Here is a 7,218-nt window from a genome sequence, read left to right on the forward strand (position 1 = left end):
GTACTACCTGCATGCGAGCTGCTGTTGTAGCAATGCTGCTAACGTGTGAAAGTTCCTCTGAATAGCCTCCGTTAGGTATTAGAAGGAGAGCGCAATGTAAGCTATCAAGCTATATCGATGGCGTTACGAGCCATTCACCTCAAAATCACAGCCATAATGAAAGTAAGTATCTATCAGGATGAAATATTACTGACACTGCCAAAGTTAAAATAGCACCGTCTGGGTGGGGAAGGAGTCAGTGCCTGGCTGCAGGCAGGGTGGGGGAGGAGTCAGTGTCTGGCTGCAGGCAGGGTGGGGGAGGAGTCAGTGTATGGCTGCAGGCAGGGTGGGGGAGGAGTCAGTGTATGGCTGCAGGCAGGGTGGGGGAGGAGTCAGTGCCTGGCTGCAGGCAGGGTGGGGGAGGAGTCAGTGCCTGGCTGCAGGCAGGGTGGGGGAGGAGTCAGTGCCTGGTTGCAGGCAGGGTGGGGGAGGAGTCAGTGCCTGGCTGCAGGGTGGGGGAGGAGTCAGTGCCTGGTTGCAGGCAGGGTGGGGGAGGAGTCAGTGTCTGGCTGCAGGCAGGGTGGGGGAGGAGTCAGTGCCTGGTTGCAGGCAGGGTGGGGGAGGAGTCAGTGCCTGGCTGCAGGCAGGGTGGGGGAGGAGTCAGTGCCTGGCTGCAGGCAGGGTGGGGGAGGAGTCAGTGCCTGGCTGCAGGCAGGGTGGGGGAGGAGTCAGTGCCTGGCTGCAGGCAGGGTGGGGGAGGAGTCAGTGTATGGCTGCAGGGTGGGGGAGGAGTCAGTGCCTGGCTGCAGGCAGGGTGGGGGAGGAGTCAGTGTATGGCTGCAGGGTGGGGGAGGAGTCAGTGCCAGGCTACAAGCAAGGTGGGGGAGGAGTCAGTGCCTTGCTGCTGCCTCCTGTCCAATTACCTCCCCTGTCTAAGAGCTCCTCTCACTTTTGTGGATAAGAACTGAAAGATGATTGGCTGAGAAACATGACAGGGTGCCAAAAATTCCGGGCCATTACTGAATGAATAATGCCCGAAATTTTAACCAATCAGAGAGCAGCGATTTCAATAATGCCCGGAATTTTACATATTTAGCCTATATTTCCTGGTAAAGCATTTTTATAAATAAATACGTAATCTCAGCACAGCTGTGTTGTTTCTTTTAAATGCTTATAGATTTTGATCTATAATCGGGATCAGGCTTTCTGGATATCCCTGCTTCAACAAAGGTGGTGTCATCAGTTCCTGCTTCAGCACAGGTGTCAAAAACTGAGCCTCTGATTGAGCCACCTGTGCTGAAGCTGGTGTAGCACCCTACTAGGAATGTCCCTTTTCCATGCATGTCAGTCCTGGTAGCTGCAGTCAGTGCCGGGGTTAATTCCTCGCAAGGCTCTGACTTGTTAGTTAGTCACATAGTGTTGCATTTTCTAGGCACATGTCTCGCCATGCCTTAGGAAGGAAGTTGCCAGAAGGTCACATGTACTGATGTGACTTCTGCAACATGTATTCTGCCCAGTAACTGAGGGTGGGGTTATAGCGCTACCAAGGTTATAAAAGGGGCAGACATGTGCTTTCGCCCCAGATCTCTTTGACTCCAGGAGGGATCTCACATGTATATAGGTTTAAGTATTGCTCCCCTAGTTATTGTTTTCTTAGGAAAGTGCCCCTTTAAGAATAGGTAAGCCTTTAAGAAAGGAACTGGACAGACAGGATCCCACAAGGAGAGACCTGTATTCAGCTAAGAACTTCCCTACAGTTATATGCTGGACGTATCCTACGCCACAGTAGCAGGTAGTTCCGTCTGCAGGACTAGAAGGAGACCTGGGTGGACTGCAGGTGATTTCCAGTTACGTTTGGATCTGTCTCCTGGCAGGGCTAGAGGCTCTTAAATGAGATGCACCATTACCAGTCCCATGGTGAGAGGGAAGGGAAGGTGTTACCCTGTGTATGCTGAAAACTTGTCCTGTTCACAATGCATTGTCTATGCAGAAGAAGTTACCAACTGTTATAATAAATACTAAAAATTTCCTGTCGCCCTCTTTATTCATCACCACTCCTTATTACACGCCGGCACGGATCTACTGCAACAACCCTGAGATAAACAGGTAAACCGCTGAGCAACAACACCCTTTTGACTGTTCTAACACCTCCTTTTCACTGTACACCCTGATGCTGGGCCGGGGTTGGGGTGTTACACTAGGATATCCTGAAAACCTGACCTTTTTGGGGGAAGGGGGGCTGGAGTTGAGCACCCCTGGGTAAGAGGTCCTATTGAATGACTTTTGCTAATTGGCCTTTTAAGGATTTTGGGTTGTTAAATCTGGACCCGTTTAGCCTCCCTGATTGGGAGTCCGTCTGGCCGATTACTGGGTTCTCACTGACAAAAGTCAGAACTTTTCCAACAAAGATTTCATTTGAGAATGTCTGTAGCACAGAGACATATCACCACGTATCTATGCTGCTAGATCATTTAGTTACACAATGGTCCATATTTTTTTCCAAGACACGTTCCGCTGCTGTAGGTGACTTCTGCTGCCAGAAGGGGTCTCACGGAATAGCGCTGCTTAGTAAAACTGGCCCCACGTCTTCCTGCCAGCTACGGATAATAATAATATATAGAATTACGTTGATGTCTGATACTTGGAACCAAAAATGACATCAGCAAAGTGGCACCATGACACTTCCCAGTACTATTTTTTTTTTTTATACATTTATTTATAAAAATAATAATATATTTTAAAAAATGTGTTAATGTAGTACCCTGCTAAGAATTTCCCTTTACCCTACATATCAGTCCTGGTAGCTGCAGCAAGTGTAGGGGTTAAGTCCTCACTCGGCCCTGACGTGAATTAGTCACAATTATGTTATTATAATGTTGCACTTTCAAGGCACATGTTTTGGCCCTGTGTTAGTCTGGAAGTTGCTATATGGTCACATGAATAATGTGGGACCAGGTTGCAACAATTATTCTGCCCAGATACTGGGGCAGACTGTTAGCCACACCCCCTGAGTATATAAAGTTGGGTTCCTCCACTTTGTATTTAGACCTGATCTCCAGGGAAGACCCCAGACTTCAAATAACATCATCAGGGAGGTCTCCAGGCTCTCCTAGCCTGTAAAGCAGCAGTATCCCTTGTATTACTTTCCGCATAGGGACAGTATCCCAATGTTAGGTGCTCCCTAGAAGATAAGTATCTACACGGCTGTAGTGAGTAGTTCCAGCCTCAGATGCTAAGGGACCGAGGGGGACTGCTAGTGATTTCTGGCCAAGGGTCTGGATCTGTGACTTGGCAGGACAAGAGGCTCTAAGGAAGAGTAACTATGTGACTCGTCCAGTGAGAGAGGCTGATTAACACGATTTCTGAAATGCTTAAATCCAGTCCAGTTTGTAATGCCTAAGCTGCTGTTCAAATAAACACAAGTTAAAAGTTCCTGGCACCCTCTTCTGTTCCTCACTCCTTTATACAAGCTGGCACAGATCCACTACACCTACCCTGGGATGCACAGGTAAACCGATGAGCACATACATCCCTTTGAGCAGGTACCCACCCTGTAAAAGCCACAGAGACTGTTACATCTACTCCTTTTCACTGTGCACCCTATCCCTCATGGGGGGATAGGCATGTTACATTTACATTTTTCTTTAACTTTTTCCTGCCCCGAGGACTTATGACGTCCATCATTACGTTTCCGATCATTTTCTAGGGCTGCTCACGGTTCTCCCCTTCTTGGCCAAGATCACGTAACCACTAAAGAGACCATGTGGTTGTGATGCTGTGGCCGCCGGTTCTTTGGCACTGTGTGTGCTGCCCCAAAGCTTCTCACTCTTTGCCCTCTGCTGCACAGGAATGGCCTGCGCTAGGCGTACACCGGGTCGTCGACAGGGGTGGACAGAAGGGACAGGTGTCCCGGGCCCGGTGTCTGCGGGGGGCCCGGCGGCCGGCACTGCTTGTTGGGCCAGACCTCTGGCCAGGCCCGGCTGCCGGTGCTCTTACGGGCCGGCCCCGGCTCTCCTTCAACTGCAGGTCTCTTCCACTCTGTCCCACGCCGAGTTTGACCAACGCCGGCGTGCGACGGGCCTCTGACGTCAGCATGCCGGAAGTAAGCTTGGCTCTGCTTCCGGTGCGCTGCAGCAGAGGGAAGCCCTGCGCGCGCGCCAGCGCTACAACATGTGGGACAAATGAATTGTACCCATTCTCCTGATGAAGAAAGTAGAGTGCTTTTGAAACGCGTTGGGCGTACCGAGGACAGGCGCAGTGTCAGCGCTTTGCTTTGTGTCTCCTTGGGCCTCCTGAATCCCCTGGAGTCCCTCCTCCTGCATTGAAGAAGAATCGGAGTGTAATCCGTAAGTACCAGAACGCGTGCACGCTACCCGGCGGCGAATGAAGGAGGGGAAATACAGGAGAGGCACGGCAAAGAGAGCTGACACCAAACAACCTAAAAACAAAACGCTGAGTCCTAGTGCTGAATGCAGCACCAAAGAATGTGAGTGGGATTTATTCCCAAGTTTTATATGTTTTTTCCTTATTAATATGATCGGCACCATAGAGGGGTGTCTGTGCTCTTCCCATTTCTACAGTTATTCTCCAAAATAGTTTGGGAGTACTCTCGAGGAAGAAGCACCCACCCTGATTTGGACGATTAGGCTTTTTTTAATCTTGATCAATTATAATTGGTCATTTTTATTATTAGGACGATGCAGTCAGTGAAGTACAGGAGCGGAGCACAGCAGCAGTGAAAAACGGGGTCTAGCATCAGCAAAAACGTTAAAAAGCTTTTATCAAGTAAATGTGGGGGGGTCAGGACAAACTCTTGACGCGTTTCGGGACGAATCCCTTAATCAAAGAGTGATTTTATTTGTTGCATTACCCCCAACATACAGTGAACATCATTATATATACTCAACCTAATCTGCTTAATCTGAGCACTGATTTTTGGGACTTGTACCCATAAAACCATTTTTATTATTAGTAATTTTTTATAATTATGATAATTTTTGTAAATTTTTAGCGCTTTTTGGCATTTTTCTATTTTTTACATGCATTGGGGCTTTTTATATGTAATGGGGCTTTTTTATATGCATTGTTTTTTATATGTATTGGGGTATTTTTTTTAATATGTATTGGGGTATTTTTTTTATATGTATTGGGGTCTATTTTATATGTATTGTTTTTTTAAAAATATGTATTAAGGGTTTTATATGTATTTGGGGGGGGTTTATATGTATTTTTCTATATGTATGTTTTTTTTATATATGTATTGGGGTGTTTCAAATGTATTGGGTAGGTGTTTTTGTTTTTTTTGTATGTATTTGGGAGGTGTATATATATATATATTTATATATATTTGGGGAGGTGGGGATTTATTATATGTATTTGGGGGTGGGAAGTTTTTTGCATTGGGTTGTGCTTTTTGGTATATATTTTGTAGGAGGAATTGTGTGAGAAGGGAGGGAATGAGTTTGAGGAGAGTGATTGATGGTGTGTGTGGGGTAAATGATACACAGAGGAGAGAGGGGTGAGTGAGGAAAAGAGGGAGTAAGAGTAAGACACCGGGGAGAGAAATGTGAGGTGGGGGTAGGGATTGAGTAAGAGTGGGGTAATTGATGGAGGGGGGGGAGAGTGAGAGGTGAGACGGAGCGGAGAAATACATGGTAAGAGGGAAGGAAAGAGAGGGGGCTCACGAGGTGTAAAATAGGGCTCGCAACACTGCCAACGATGGGGGGGCCCCGGTCAGAACTGTAGTCCTGGGCCCCTGGGAAATCTGTCAGCGCCCCATGGCGTATAGATGTAAATGCTATGTACAAGGAAAGAATGTTTCTGTGCGGCAAAATAAAAGGAGAAAGTGTGTCAAAATCGCCCACTAAATTCAACTTGGCGTGAACCCTAAAAGTCTGTTATCATGTTTTTTAGGGTTAGATAGTGTTAGCACAGAATGAATTTGCTATGTGTAACCCGGGTCCCCTCTGGTCCCTCGTTGCCCCCTACCTCCTGGAGCGGGTGCACTAGGCAGCGGAGCCAGGGGGCAGGTTCTGGCGCCAACGGGAAGGTTGCGCAGGCGAGCGCATCGCCGGAGGATCCAGCAGCTCCATTAGCAGGGCACCGCCATGTTGTGATTGGCCGCGCATGCGCAGTATAGGTAGAGAAGCGGCCATAGAATAGGCTCCACCAGGGACTACAACCCCCAGAAGCCTCAGTGACTGCGACCACGTTGGTACGAACAGCTAATAGGGCTGCAGCAATCCCCTGCTCATCAGAAAGATAATTTTTGCGCGTTTTGCTGCCAAGTTAGTCGGAGCTGGGACAAGGAAGGGGTAGGTTGTGTGGGCAGGGGTCTGTGGCTCCTGCACTAGGCCAGATACCCCCTGTTAGGCCCCAGCTAGGCCCAGTCTCCCCTCAGTTTGTGGTTGCTGCAGGGACAGGCCCATAGATAGGGACACTGCCCCGGTAGTACCAGTGAGAGGGACACAGACAGGACACGGCGGTACCCTGTTCTCAAGTGGTCTGGGACCAGACACCTGCTGTCACAGAGACTCTTAAAGGTGGTGCAATCCAAGCAGGACCCACCCACCGTAGAGGCGGAGGCGTCGCGGTTCGTCAACCCCATCTGTATCATTGGCATCATCTGAGCACCCGGGTGTGGACACATCCGGCAGGTATCCATTTCATCACTTTACATGGGCTGGTGGGGCAGCGCTGTCACACACACGTGGGAGGGTGAATGACTCTATGGACACCAGGGTGTTCACCCTAGTACTTGGGAAGGTACACCCGTTGACAGTGAGGATACGGTGCAAAGGGGGTCACAGTGAAAGGGTATGGCCCTGTGAGGCTTGTATGTTTTGGAGAGTTAGTATCATTGGACTGTGTAGTAAAACTGTTATATCTATACAGGTGTGTTTTATTGCATGGGGTTCCTGTAACGGGGTAATTCCACACAGTAGAATCCCATACAGGTGGAGGCGCTACCGAGCACCAATTCAGGTACACCCCAGGTTTCCAGCAGCGGAGGCTCAGGTTTCCTGTGAGCCACAGGTATTGCATCGCACCACACACACCGTAGCCCCACATTTCCCAGGGGGTGGGGGAAAGTGCCCTACATATGTATCAATGAAAAATTATATATTTGACTTCATATAGGTTATAAATAATATGACCCTAATAATTTACATTTCCTGATACTGTACAATACTTGCAGACGCACTTACCATAATATGTGTCTATAAGTTCTCCCCACTT

Source organism: Ascaphus truei, chromosome 1, assembly GCF_040206685.1.
Source record: "Ascaphus truei isolate aAscTru1 chromosome 1, aAscTru1.hap1, whole genome shotgun sequence".
Lineage (NCBI taxonomy): Eukaryota > Metazoa > Chordata > Amphibia > Anura > Ascaphidae > Ascaphus > Ascaphus truei.